The 15,942-nt window shown below is 35.2% G+C and overlaps 1 protein-coding gene across 1 annotated transcript in view; it reads left to right on the top strand.

The window, feature by feature from the left end:
* The first annotated feature begins 13,894 nt into the window (after positions 1 to 13,894).
* LOC126377558 (uncharacterized) overlaps positions 13,895 to 15,942 on the top strand; it is a 111,155-nt gene continuing 109,107 nt past the window's right edge. Inside the window, exon 1 of the mRNA XM_050025355.1 lies at positions 13,895 to 14,189. The gene's annotated coding sequence lies outside the window, so the exon portion shown is untranslated. The remainder of the gene's footprint in view (positions 14,190 to 15,942) is intronic.

Genomic DNA, 15,942 nt, shown 5'->3' with positions numbered 1-15,942 from the left:
ACCCTAGTAGTTCGATAGCGGTAAGCGCTGATTGAGGGAAATCGTCGACCACGCCGGTGGGGTCGGTATCGGGGTCCTGAAATATTTGGTATCACTCTATGGCTAGAGTTTTCTTTGGCTATTAATTCATCAAGTTAAGCACTTAGTTCTTATGATGCTCATAGAGTTTGTGGCGAAAAGGTTTTATTAGCTAAGTGAAAATAAGTTCTTGGAAACCATCAACACATAACATGAACATAAACATTAGCCCACAAATATATCCATAGCCAAAGGTACATCTATCGAAAGATGAACTAAGTACCTACACCTCACCGAGCTTTCTGTTAGACCAATGTGATAGTCGAGGCAACAGTGTTAGTGAAAACTTCACTTAAGGTAAATTAATATCTCATTAGTGGAAGTCCGGACCCAACCTTCAACACGTCACTTCAAAAAAGGATCTTATCTTTCTTGGTCCCTTATCTAAGCAATAATCCAAAACTGGTAACCTTTTCCTTACTGGTTATGTGTGAATTACAAGTTGATTTCCCAAGTAGCAATCAAGAATTGTGATTAAGTCATATATGTCTAAACTTTAGCTAAAGTGAGATTTATCCAAATCAAATAGGACTTATTAGGACTTCATAAATTCATTTCCTTCTTTAATTCTATATAGTTTTCAACAAATTCTTTCCTACTTTAGATAATTTAGAATACACAAAACCAAGTTAAGTATTCACAAAACTATTTAGTCTTATCTCAGCCTACTGTTAAGTCTACAAGTATTCTTTTACTTTACTCAGATTATTTGAAGGCTCACTTAACACTAAATTGATTTAGTAAAGTATCAGTTTAGTCTTGTAAAGTAAAAATTGATTGCCTAGATATACTTAAGGCAATTTTTATTATTTGTTGCTCCTATACAAGACTGTTTTATTCGTTTTTGACTACAATAAGTAAAACATAAGAAAAGTCTATTCAATGGACGATAAAATCGAAATAGAAGCAAGCAGAAAGATGGATGAAGTCCAAATAATAAAATGATCTGGTGATTTTCGAAGGCAGAATATTAAATACTTACAGAAAATTAACCTGTGATAATGCACATCCCACTGTTTTTGTTAGCGATGCGATATCTTCTTCATTGCCATCATTTTTTTATATCGATTGGTATAACACAATCATTTAATTTTGGCAAAAAAATCGTAAGTTCCTGTTTTTCAAATCCGATCCAGCGTGTGGCGGCCCAGGTACCTACGTCTCGCACAAATCTTCTCAAAAATGACTAAGCTAGTCTAACCTAATCTAAGCGCACGGCAACACTACACTATGAAAAATCGAGTTTTATAGTAAAACCTGCTAAGTTCAAATATAAAATTGGGTACCTATTAGTCTAATAATAAATAAATCCAATCTAAAACATAAATGTGAAATGAGAGCCAAGTTCAATATTATGCAATGCTTTGGTTGTTGACTTCAACGACAAAAGAAGTGAGATCTAAATGGGTGCCAAGTTCAATGGTCAGTCCTGAAATTTATTTATAAGTAACAGTATAACATATCATATCTTCTTATAACATAAATATATTGTAGCCTAAGGTCTGTCTTATTGTAGGTAAGTACATATCCTCGTATCGCGTGGGTCCTTTTAAAAGGACAAATTCAAAACTAAAAGTCGACTTTATAGATATACTTAATACATTTGAATACCTATTAAACTCGTTTAAGATTCACGTTAAGTTAAAAAAAATAAAAAGCCAGTAAAATGGATGTGAGTTGTGTTGTATCGTGGGCGAAAAGCTGACAACCTATCACCGCTAAACACATGTTCCAACTTGCTTACCTACCCTTAAAGTACTTGTCGAATATGGCATCAAGTCAAGATCACTTAGTGCTCTGCCTACCCCGATATAGGCGTGATTGTATGTTATGTTAAGTTAATCCACATACCTACCACAAAAAGACCGGCTGTCATGAGTTTTGATTACTTACTGATTCTTACATCTATAGTTAGGTACAGGCACTAATTAGGTATTTATGTTAAGCGTTCATAATAGAATCTAATAATTAAAAATTTGCCAGTTTATTATTTTTTCCTTTATATTCATCTAATTACCTATCTTACCAAATACCAAATTTTAACTCTCTAGGATCATCTGGAACTGGGTTAGACTTTTGATTTATAGGTCAGTCAGTCAGTCAATGATAAAAATGAGGATTTTTGTACATTAATATCTAAATAACCGTTTGAGATAAGCTTATGAAATTTAGAACACTTATATGTATCTCACAAGTCTCAATATATGAGCCAAATTTACGATACGATACGATACGATTTGATACGTTTATGTAAAATAGTTTTTGATTTATGAGGGGGTCAAAAGTGGCTGCAAATGGTTCGTGTAATATTATTACACACGGTGCGGCTCGCCAGTTCTATTTCTTGAACTTGGCTTGATACGCTACCGCGTGTCTAGATACTTTTCTTTCTTCTTTCATTCTTTCTTTTAATAATTTTAAAAATGTACCTATTTTTAACTAAGCTTTATTCACAATCATAAACAAAACATATCTATTTTAAGTTTTGTGTATGGTTAAATGCATTTAAAGGGGGCATTTGATTCGATTCCTTTATTTTTTTAGCTTGATAAAGTCATCGGGAGTTACATAGATGATTCTGGCCTTTTTTAACAATAATGTTTTTGGTGGGCTTAGAAACTACCGCGCACACACACGACGTTAATCAAATTGCAAGGGTTCTTCGTATATACAATATTCAACGGATACTCGTAAATTTTTACAATAATCACATTGTTTCCGTTGGCAATTAGAAGCGCGGTGATCGTACCTACTTTGCGTCAGCGAACCATGTAGGTACCTATGAGAATGTATGCGCGGAGACTCATTAGCAAATTGAGTTTATGTTTGTTAGTTCCAATTGCGATAAATATTAAATAATTAAGTACTTAAATCACATTCCTATCCAAGCAAGAACTCAGCATAACAATATTTTTTATCTTCCACAAGTCGAAAAACTTACCTCTCAAACAAACATACTTTCCATAGGTTTTAAAAGCTTGTTCGATTTTAATTGTTACTTGTTACATAGATGATTCTGGCACAAAATAAACAAACATGATTTTACGACATTACTTTACTAAATCAAAATAGAGGATCACTTTAGACATAAGAGTTTTAAGTAGGAATTCACTAAATACTTTTTGTCTTAAGTTGGTATACTCCTAGACAATTGAAGTAAAATTTATCTTAACTAGTACTTGATGAAGTGCAACTTGACTTTACTTTTCTAAACTGATTCTTACGAAATCAATTGTTTCTAAAGTCTTACTTCATTTAGAAAAATATTACTTAACGCCATTTTGCACTTACAGGAAGAAAACATGTAATATTTTTTTGACAATATTATCGTCAAAAACTGAAGTAAATTAATATATATCTCTGTTGTAGTAACAATTACTGCGTTCAGCTGTCACATATTAATACAAAATGAATTTCTCTATACTATATGTCACCATTTTTTTTATTTGCTGAATAATCAATCCAAATTTTATTATTATTTTTCTGGTATATTAAAGGCCCTTCTGTTTTTTAACACTTTCTATCGATTTTACACGAGAAACAATCATGCGTTTATAATTTCCTGTATGTGAAAAGGCAGAATAACCTTTTGTTAAAACAACTTAACAAATATTTTAGACGCCATTTTCTTACAGACTTCATTTCTTGTGTTAATGTAAATGTTCGCCATTATATTCTAAAATAAAGACGCGTGAAGTAAAAATCGTTTTAGTATGACCTGAAGTTTTACTTCGTTAAGTTACAATTGACTCAGTGCAATTCAATCCTATAGTCTTAACTAAGTATTGTAGATATCTTCAAGTATACATTTTTGGTATTAAGTGATACTACAAGAATTCTAAGTTTAGAATACGCAAGAACATTGTCTAAAGTAGGGTTTAAGTCTGACTTAACGTTGTCTTAAGTCTGTCTTGTATAAGAGTTAAAGTATGTGCCCACTTTTACTAAACTGTATCTTCAAGACATCTTGAGGGATATCTTGGAGACATATAAGACTTATCCAAGACAAGGGCTTGATTTAGTCTACTTGCCTTCAAGATATCTACAATTCTGTTTTAAGACAATCGGTTGCTACTTGGGTTAGTACAACTTAACGTACTTTTTACCCGACTGCGATGAAGCAAAAGGAGGGTTATGTGTTTGATCACTATGTATGTATGTATGCACGTCTGTTACCACCTGATTTCTAAACCACTTATTAGAATTTAACAAAAGAGGTGTCACTAGAAGCATCTTAAATTATCCTGTGGTTATGTGACGTCACTCTAAATTCAATGTTGAGGATATAGAATTTTAACAAGCCTTATTAGATATCTTATGAAGACTGATAATTTTTGGTTCATTTATTCGTAGTTATTTAATAAAATGATGATCATATGATGTTTAAAAAAATGTCACATAAACTGTTTGTGCTTGTTGATAACATCAAATTGTTATTGGATGTTGTTATAATTGGTAGACTGAGGACGAAATGTGTTTTCTACTGGTATTCTGTTGTTATTTGCCCGTTTCAATGTGCAAACGGTAGAAGAAGATTTAATAGTAGAGTTTCACGTGAATGAAGTCGCAGGTATTAGCTAGTGCAGGCAAAAATATCACTGGTTTACACCAAGAAACGGCTGAATAAAGAGAACAATAAAAAAAGTTTCAAAGAGATAAGGAACCCTTATCAATGTCGACCTCTTATGTGCGTCGGTACAATCTTTTAAGCCTTCAAGTAAAGAGAAGCCATCTTAAAAATAAAATGTTAAACCCTGGAACAGATGTCATGAAAATTAAATTCGACTCACGAGACAGTTTTTTTTTAATTCGAAGCATTTTTTATTTCTGCAGTTCTTTTTCAAAATTTTCTATGACGTGACGATATATATATACGTTTTTGCTCATTTTTTGCTCGCGACAACAAACAATTCAGGATACCGATACCGAACCCGCGCGTGTGGTCGACGATCTCCCTTATTAAAAGCTTATCACTATTGTCCCTCTAGAGTCAACTAATTCTTTGAAATACAATCTTCTCAAATGACGCCCTGAGCTGAGTTTCGAGCCCAATTTTGCACCCTCAGGCCTGTTCTCATAAATTCTGTACCGGGTGAGAGCTCTCAGCGCTCCCCATTTGTCCGACCAATTATTTAATGCTATTTGCGGCCAATCACGGCAAGTCACGTCAAAACAAAGTCATTGGAGGTCAAAAAGGCCACATCAAAGCAATCCATCTAAAAAAGCAATATTGCAATTTGACATGGCGCATATAAAAGTAAGTGCGCAATGCAAACAAATGTCGAATAGCAATATTGCTTTCTTAGATGAATTGCTCCGATGTGGCCATTTTAACCCCCTTGTTTCTGAACGCAAGTCGTATGTTATTAATGCACGAAGCTTTAATGAACTCTCCAATTCAGGTTAAGTGCATTTATTATTCTGCAGACGAACTAAGGCACGTCATAAAATAATAATTATTTTTATAGACCTCTATAAACCCCTTTGGATATGTCGGTGTGGAAAAGACACTCAAACTGCATTAATATTGCTTAAAATAAAATTTATAGAATATAGGATATTACAATTATCCGTTGTAGGTTAAGCATTAATTTTTAACGATAGCACCTTTAAAAATGAATAAAATTGGCGTAAAATCCCGGTAAAATGAATCGCTCCGGTGAATTGTTAATGAATTGCAAGCTTTGAAATTTTATATAAAAATTAGTACCAATATCTTAGCAATTCACTTTATACTTCATCGGTTAATATAACATTACATACATAAACAGCCTATACACGTCCCACTGCTGGGCACAGGCCTCCTGACAATCAACCTGAGGGGTTATGGAGCATAATCCACCTTGCTGCTCCACTGGGGGTTGGTGGAGGTGTTTTTACAATTAATAGTCGGGATCAACGGCTTAACGTGCCCTCCAAACCACGGAATCAATTACTTTATCCGACAATCAGGTGATTCGAGCCTGAAAAGTCCTTACCAAACAAAGGACAGTCTCACAAATTGATTTAGACAATGTCCCCATCGGGAATCAAACCCGAACCTCCAGATCGTGAGCCTGACGCTCTAATCTCTTAACTGTCTGTTTATTCAGGCAATCAACAGCTTCTTATCAAGTTTTTACAGTGGCAATAAGAAATTAGAATCATTTATTCAACGTAATTATATTATCATAGATAAACTTGCTGAAGGTCGACTTAACATTTTTGAATATACGTCATTTCGCAAGGTGTTCTGGCTGAGAAGAAAAAATGTCAAGAAAGCCAATTTTTACCGATTATTTATTAACGGCCTCTGTGGTCCAGTGGTTGACCGTTGGAATCACGATCCGGAACCCCGGGTTCGATTCCCGTTGGGGACATATCACGAAAATCACTTTGTGATCCCTAGTTTGGTTAGGACATTACTGGTTGATCACCAGATTGTCCGAAAGTAAGATGATCCGTGCTTCGGAAGGCACTTCTAGCCGTTGGTCCCGGTTACTACTTACAGTACCTAAGTGATCGTTACATAAGCCATGTCAGGGGCCTTTGGCGGCTCAGTCATAACCATGACACCAGGGTTGATGAGGCTGATATTTCACCTCACAACCCACATGATAAGAAATTATTGAGTAACAAGAAAGGCAATTTCGAATTACCCCGGGTCATAAATACATATGAAACGTGAATCACAAGAGTTACAAGTTACAATAGAGAAAAGAAAAAATAAATTTTCATTAGTCACTGAATATACTTCATTGAATATTCGTCACTGTATATTGGTAATTGAATATTCGTAGTACAATAGACATGAATTATTTAATTGGGTCGTGTACTAGGTTGAAGATAAATTATGAAATTACGATTATTAAATAAAGACAGATCTAGAAGTAACGAAAAATATTTTCCTTTTGAATTTAACGTATTTATAAATTTTATTTAAAGATAAAAGTAATAATAAGTCCGATATTTTATCACGTTTCTCTATGACGCCACACTGTGTTATAAAAATTCAAAATAAAATAAAAATTTAAATTAAATTATTTATTATTAAATTTTTTATTTTATTATTTTTAAATTTATATTAAAATTTGTGTGTATATAAATTCAACAGTAATTTTATGTTTTGACGTGTAGTAGAAAAGTAACATTTGACCAGTTGGAAACTAGTCCATTACGTATATTTATTAAATTCATTGTCACAAAAGAAAAAGAAACATAAATTTGCACCGACATTCCTTTTGAAAGCAACAAGTCACCCGCGCATAGCAATAAGTCACCCATGAAAAGAAACTATCTATAATTATGTCCCCCTACTAATACATATAAGTGAAAAATAAAACCTTTCTCTATAAAAATCCGTATTGTGTAAAGGAGACAGTCATATTGTTTCCTATTGTAAAGCCAGTTCTTTTGTTGGTTTAGCTCAAGAAGTACGCTGTGTCCCCACAGTGTGAGATAAGGCGGCGTCCACACTGTCGCTTTCTAAACCAATATTTGTGAGAAGATTAGGCTGTATTTATGGCTAGTGTACTAGATTGTTTTCCGGGCGGTAGGGTTGTCAATATTTTTGTTGTCCTATTTTTTTTGTTTTATGTACAAACGAACATAATGTCTAGTAGTACAATGAGTGATTATATTTCTGTTTCTTTTTTTTTTTGACGTGACTTATTGTGGATTTGCCGCAGACGGTATTAACTATTTGACAGGACAAATGAGGAGCGTTGAAGGCTCTCACCCGGTACAACATTTAAGACAACAGGCCTGAGGGTGCCCAGTTGGGCGCGAATTAATCGATAAAATATTTGAAATAATTAATCGATAGCGATAAGCACTGATTGAAATCGTCGACCACGCCGGAGGGGTCGGTATCGGGGTCCTGAAGTGTTTGGTGTCGTGAGCTGATTGGCCGCCTCTATGGCTAGAGTGATTATATTTCAGTATAGATACAGTTTTACAATATCTTCAAGCCTCTTGCCCCGCGTGCTCTGATACCTGTACGCGAGAGGAGCTGATGAATGCCACTGAAAACGCGTCGTGGTGCACGCCGCGACTTGTGCTGAGTGAGGCCCTTTCATCTCAGGACGTCCACCACCACCTTATGATCATTTCGACAAACATCCGTCTTGCTTTTTTGTAATTGTTTTAGTGGAAATTTGACATGGTGTTGTTTTTTTTTGTGTGTGGCGCCCTTTTATAATGAACAATTTCTATTCTATTCTATAAATACACCTTTTTTCTATGTTGCCCTCATCGAGCTAATCGAAGGACTCAAAATTATATCTGTAGGCCACATGTACGTAGTTCTATAAACGCATATTTCCCACCGGGCTGAGCAGAGACTATGGAATACTTGACAACCCTATCCTGGAAGAAAACCGTAAAAAGTTACAGTAAGTCGCGCGGCCATTTTTATTTGTTTGACCGCCACAGAAGTCATAAATACGGCTTAGCCGGTTTAAAGCTAGCTCGTCGAGCGCGAGCTGACCGCGATTATATCGGATTGTCCCTTCGATAACTGACTTGTTTTTATTTATATTTATTACTATGATATTTTTAGCCATCAATACTATTTGGTTAGCTAGGCGTTGCTCGAGAATACGGGAAATGATGATGTGACATTTTAACATTAGCATAATATAACATATGCATCCGTTTTTAACGCAATTGGGGTCGTGAGAGGTCCATCCGTCGCAAGATGAACGAAGTACCCACACATCACCGAGGTATATGTTAGACTAACGTGATAGGTGGTAAGCCGTATCGTATAAGGGATTTCAAAAGGCACACCCCGGTCACTCCATACAAAACATCTCTTCTTACACAGACACTACACATTGATGTTATCGTACACGCGCAGCTGTGTGTGGGACGTCTGACGCCCGTACGATTGAAGACTAAATTAAGACCAAGGGGAGTTGAGGTAAACCTCGCTCGGCTGCTGGTGGGGAGCAAAGAGTTGCTGTTCTATCTCTCTTTATTTAAGAGCTGCGCTCTTGTCGGTAGAGTAATCGCCTTCATTACTCTATAGATAGGGCGAGTAGAACGGTGGTTGCCCCAATCGCCTTCCGTTCCGCAGTACACCGACCAATTTCTCAATCGGTGATATTCTAGCTAGAGCCCTACCAGAATCCATTTTCTCGGCCGCCAACCAGTACTGATACCGAAGCTGCCCGGCGGCATCAGGGGCGCGCTTTTCAAGTAGCAGCGCCTACTCGCTACGTCACAAGATCGTCATAGGACCTAAGTAGCATTTTATAGGTTAGCCCGTCCCAGTGAGCTACCCACTACGTTCTGCTAATCCTGTCGCCGTTTGGTCGGGGACTGCTTATTTTTATATTCGCAGCTAACCATGATATCTGATGGCCGTTCCACTATCCGCCACCTGTGGACCCCGTAGATGTCCTACAGCCATCCCCTTTGCCGTTCTATACGTAGTATTATTATTATTCTATGACAAAGGGATTTAAGTTGAGATAATTCCTGGGTAACAACATTAAAAATGAACCTCTTACGAGTGACGCAGAAATGCGGCGACACGTTCAAATTTTAACGCATTCGGCAGCGTTAGTCGGCTTACCTTTTGTTGCTCCGTAGGGATGCGATGTGAGGACACGTGTTTTGTTTACTTTTTCAGGAAGCATACATAGATAAACTCATGCCTAGCAGCAGCTTTAGATAGACGCAGTTGAGTATTTTTGATACCACGTCATAAATGGCATAATGATGAACCGTATGTTGATAGATTTAATAACCTATATGTGGGTATGAAATATTATGAACGTGATGTGTATGAGGTGAAGTTTCTGAACGTGCCCTGAGTGTGTTTGAGAGGGAGAGAGAGAGAAGGGGAAGGAAGATGGCGGCGGTAAGTTTATTAGAAGCGAGGATGTACGCTGTAATATATCTTTTTGACAAATTGAATATAAACGTTAAATATTACGATTAATTTTAGTTTATGCTCCTTTTTTTACGTGAATTATTTTGTAGATTTGCCGCAAATGGCAATTACTTGCCGGACACATGGGGAGCGCTGAGGGCTCTCACCCGGAATTTTAACTCCACCACCCTACCAATATTAAGACTTATATACATGGTGACCCAGAAGTTCACGTTCAAAATGAAAAACTAGACAGAAGGGCTCATTAGCTATCAGACACACCCTCATGTATGTTCAGCGATTATTTATGCTTTAGGACATATGACCCATTTTGTACCTGTTTCAAGACTCTCTACCTTACTTCAGAAATAATTATTTTGTCGCTATTTAATTCTTTAATCGTACTTCATACGTATACTTATATAATGGTTTCTTAATGGTCGAGCCAACTGTGTTAGTGCAAACTGCATATAAGAGAAATGAATAACTCTCTAACTAATATCTAACTCTCTCTCTCTCTCTCTATAACTCTCTTGGTGCAAGTCTGGTACCGGAGTTCGAATCGGCGCGGTGTAATTTAGAAATATTTATATATGTTTTGTTTTACCTACCTAACCGCTGACTAAAGGGTCAAACAAAAATAAATGAAGAACAAAAAACCTTTTTCATTTTTCGCCTCGTCCACTTGTGTGAACAAGAGAAAAAATGTTACGAGTAATTTAAAAAAATATTTTTGCCGTTTGATTCCGCCATTTTGCAGTATGGTCACGGAGTTGCAATTCATTTCAATTTTTCGATTTTGTTTTATTTTTATTTTAGAACGTCCAGTTTTTCCGAGATGCAAGTGTTTGTAAAAGCTTTTTATTATGATAGCTCTTACGGCTCTTAGGTATCTATGTAATGAAAAAGTGCTACTCAATTGACTTTTGACTGCAGTTTTTTTTTTATATTTTTTATCAAAAAGAATTATTCACGGCTTCCGTGGTCCAGTGGTTGAACATTGGGCTCACGATCCGGCAGTTTAGTGTTCGAATTCCTGTTGGGACATCACAAAAATTACTTTATTGTATTTTAGTTAGGTTAGATTAATCTCCCAGTTAATCTCCCGATTGTCTGAAAGTAAGGTTCGTGCTTCGAAAACTACGTTTAGCCATTGGTTCCGGTTACTACTTACTGGTGTAAGTACGTATTCGTCAAACAAGTCATGTCACCCCTGACATGACTTGTTTAACGAAACAAGACTCCTCTTTGGCGGCTCAACAATAACTCTGACACCAGGGTTGTTGAGATTTGTAATTCGCCTCACAACCCACACTATAGGAAATGAAGAAGAATAGAATATTGTCAGCAGCTTAGGCTTTATAACATGTGGTATAAATGTCACGAGCTCGGTGAGGTGTGGGTACTTAGTTCATCTTGCTATGGATGTTCCTCTGATTACCCCAATTGAGAGATATAGTCGTGACCTTATGTTATATATTATGTTCAGTCAGTGTTTAATTTTCCGCCGAAGCCTCCTTCTTTTGTTAGGATTTAACATAGCTGGTGAGGAGTACACCTCTGCCTACCTCTTCGGGGAAACGGGCGTGATACCATGTAATGTTTTGATAAAAAAACAAGAAAAGGCGTTTCTAATTATTATTCGGTCGTATTTCCGGACCATCAGTCCTTCGTGTGTTGGAAGGTCAGACAGGCAGTCGCTTCTGTAAAAAACCGGACCTGTCAAATCTTCAGGTTAGGTAAGCGGACCCTGTGAAAAACGGGATAAAGCCAGCGAGATGATTTACGGACCATCAGTCAACGTCCATTCTATATTAGAACCGACCTAAAAGGATAGTTTTTGTGCATATTAAATAACGTAACGTGTGAATTTCTAATACAGAACCTTAGTGATACGGTAACGAAATCCTTAGTCCTTATCCTTATCCTTATATTTATATTATAAAAGTTTGAAACTGAAAATATTAAAAAAACAAAAAGTACTAAACATGATTTTTGCGACGGAAAATTTCACTTGATATTAACTCAAAATTATAGTCTGAATCATTCTTCAACCCCATACGTATCTATACAGCCTATACCTACCTACCTGTACCTACTTCTACGGGGTAAGTGACTTTGGGCTCAATATTAGTTACTATCAAATGCAATATTCTATCGTGCAGCAAAAGTATAGAATTGAAAATAATTTGATAAAAACACAAAAAAAAAGACATGAATTTTGTGACAGGAAATTCCACTTGATATTAACTCAGAATCGTGACTTGAATCATCCTCTTCAATATTCGGTACGGTGTCACTAACACCCTGAATGTCTCTACTTACAATACGTTTTTCCTTTTCATTACCTACTATATAAAAATAATAATAATAAAACACTTTATTGCACACAAATTTACAAAATATTTACAGGATAAACTTATTGTAAGGTGGGCAAAGGCGGTGGAAATATTATTATATTAAAATAAAATAATAAAAATAAATTAATGATAATAAAAATATTATTATTAATAAAAATATTATTAATATTTTTATATTATTGGTATATATTGAGACGGAATATACTTCCGTACGTCCATTCAGTATCAATGGCCGTAAACAGTACTAAACAGCTTATTGACTGTATGTTCGTAGTTACGTCAAGACGCCGTTATTTTTTCCGTATTCAATGGAGGTTTTATGGGCTGCTATGTTCGTATTGGGAAGATAATATCAATTAATATTGGCTTATTTGGTAGATACTAAATTGATTAGGTACTTACTATTTATTTATTTATAAAAGTACATACAGCGTTACATTGTAACTAATGCGCTTTATGACGAGAAAGCAATATATAAACTAATATACAAAATAAACAAGGATTAAAAAAGAAAATAAAACAAAAAAATAAATAACATGAAAAACACGAAAAATTACAAAAATAAAATTAAAAGGTTAACTAATACACAATAACGATAAAGGCGTAGGGATGTGACGACCCCATCGCCCCCTGGTGAATTCATCAGCGAACCTGGTGAATTCAACAGTGCAGTCAGTCTCCGCAGGCCAGCTTGTGGCGAGCTGTTGGTGAGTTACGACATCACGGAGCCAACTGGGCACCCTCAGGTCTGTTGTCTTAAACGTTGTACCGAGTGAGAGCCTTCAGCGCTCCCCATTTGTCCGGCCAAGTAGTTAATGCCATCTGCGGCAAATCTACAATAAGTCACGTCAAAAAAAAAAGACATCACGAAGGTGAGATCCCCGAGAGTCGGTCAGGGCCTCCGTCTCCGGCTTGCCTTCACTGGCCGGCCGGACCCGGTCCGAGATATAAAAATAATAATAATAAAACGGTATATCATCAGTAAGTTTTCTCGCAAGTTGTCAGTACGTAGTTTTTTTAGGTTTCTCATGCACTGTTACATACTAGGGTAAACTAAGTAAAACTATACAAAGAATAATTGAATAAATAAATATTGCAAAATGCTAATCCACATATAAGTTTAAAATAAATTCTTACACACTTCTACAAAAATAAATATTGTAGCGTCATTTAAAAACAAAATTTTAAATAATTTCAAGTCCGTTATTCTGATCTCCTACCTCCACCTTTATTATAGTTAATTTTAGGTACGTAAAAAATATTACCTTCCTTAAAAGTCTAAAAAAATAAAAATGTATATTTTCTTATAAACAGCGATTTTACAAAAATACTCGGCTTAACTGTAAAATATACACTCAATACATTCAAGAAAAAATCTCTGGTCGTATAGTAGTGTAATGCATCTAGATTTCCTCAATGAAAATTGTAAAACTAATGATTACAGCGACATAAATAGAAAAAAACTTTAAGAAAAAGCTGTGCCCAGTTTACGAATGCCAGCGATGCTAGTCTCATATAGATTTACAACCCCTAGAGTTTACCGTCTCGCTCGCACGTTCGAATGCGAAAACGTAGTGCGTTCCCACACTTCCCAACGGACAGACGCGACCGTTCGAATTCCGAACGTCACCGATCGCGTTCAATTTTTAAATTCTTTCCACACGTTCTAAAATTTAAAAGAAATTTTATTAAAGTGATTATTTTTAAATACATTAAAAAGATTTAAATGTAAAAAAAATCGTTAATGTGTGATTGAAACAGTGTTTTAGTGTTTTTAATACGCACCTTAATAGGTTTTAAACGTACTAAGTGATTTTTAAAGTGAATGTAAAGTGACAGACCGAAAGTGTCTTAGCTGTATAAAGGATCTGCGTTGAGAAAATAAATAAAAGGTAATTTTCTTAACTATTTCTTTTTAGAACACATATCATAAAAGCGGTTAAGCAATAAACCGTTATTTCATAATATTATTTTTATATTAATAAGGGAGCTTAACTTTTATGATAATTTAATCAATATTAAATTAGCTATAAAAATAGTAAGTAATTGATTAATAATATATTTCACGAGTTAATTTGAGCTGATTTAGTTATTCTGTGAATTAATATAATAATTATTTTTTTTTAATTATATCATATTATTGGCCCCGATTCCTGCAGACACCGCCTAATTTTATTTTAAGTTATATCCGTCATTTTCATATCCGTCGAAAAGGAAAGGGACGGATGATTCACAGCTCTTAATTTTAGGAAGAATGAGTAAATTAATGTGTCGGGTTATTGACTGACGTAAAATTTTTAGACGGTTAGTTTAGATTTGTGCTTAAAATTGACGTGTGTTCCATAAATTTTATGCTTGTCGATTACCCGTCCCTTTCCTTTTCGGCGGATAAGAAAATGACAGATATAACTTAAAATAAAATTAGATGGTATTTACAGGAATTAGCACCATTATATTTGTCCGGTTCGATTAAATAATAATTTAGTATTCAATATTAAGAATTATTTTTATTTTAAAATTAAAGGAATATTTAATAAAGTAATATTTTACCCCAGTCATCATTTAGAACAACATTTATTTTCATAATGTTACAGATACGAAAGAAAAAAGATATATAGGGCCTGATGATAATAATGAAAATAATTCAAATTAATTTAAAAGTAAATTGTAAAATTATGCTGAAATAAGCTATTAATTTTTATAAATATTTTTTTTTGCGTTTGCATTAAGATTAGGAAGTGACAAATAATTTGGATTTTAGCATTATTGAAGTCACACTTTTACAGGTTTTAGCGTTAAGGACAAAATAATATTTTAAGCGATTTTATTCTCTTAACATCTTTTAATAGTTGATTTAGATAATAGGAAATTTATTAATTAGCACTGAAAAGAAATACTTTCGTAAAAAATCCTGAGTCGGCTTTTTAGAGTCGGTAATTAGTCATTATAAGCAAAAACTAAGTATTAACACTTGATGGGTATATATTATAAATAATAACAAAGCTTGATATAGTGAAAAAACTCAACAATAAAAAAATAAACTACGTGTCCCAGTTACGTACTATTCTATTCGGCAGAGGTACCTAACCCACTTGAAGCGAGCAACGATCAGTTCACTGAAATTCAATTTGATTTATAAAGTAGCCATGAAATATTGTTAAAAGGCACCGTTTTTTCGAGTAAACAGAATTTTAGTGACCTTTTTTCAAGTACACGACTTTTTCTACTTTTCAATTCAGAGGGGAAATTGGGTAGTCAACAGTCATTTGGAGTTTTAAAAGTTAGAAAACTCTTGTTTATTTTTTTTTATCAAGTGAGTTCGTTGGAATGAGGGGAGGCCTATAAAACTACGACATATAATAACATAGAGGGACATTTGGGGCATAATGAGGGGCATATCGAGGAGCACGGTGGCGCAGCGGTAAACGCGCTCGGTCTGCGATTGTTGAAGTTAAGCAACTTTCGCAAAGGCCGGTCATAGGATGGGTGACCTCAAAAAAAAGTTCATCTCGAGCTCCTCCGTGCTTCGGAAGGCACGTTAAGCCGTTGGTCCCGGCTGCATTAACAGTCGTTAATAACCATCAATCCGCATTGGGCCCGCGTGATGGTTTAAGGCCCGATCTCCCTATCCATCCACAGGGAAGG

This window comes from Pectinophora gossypiella, chromosome 23, assembly GCF_024362695.1.
Source record: "Pectinophora gossypiella chromosome 23, ilPecGoss1.1, whole genome shotgun sequence".
Lineage (NCBI taxonomy): Eukaryota > Metazoa > Arthropoda > Insecta > Lepidoptera > Gelechiidae > Pectinophora > Pectinophora gossypiella.
The sequence above is the reverse complement of the archived record's forward strand: the minus strand, read 5'-3'. Positions and strand labels throughout refer to the sequence as shown.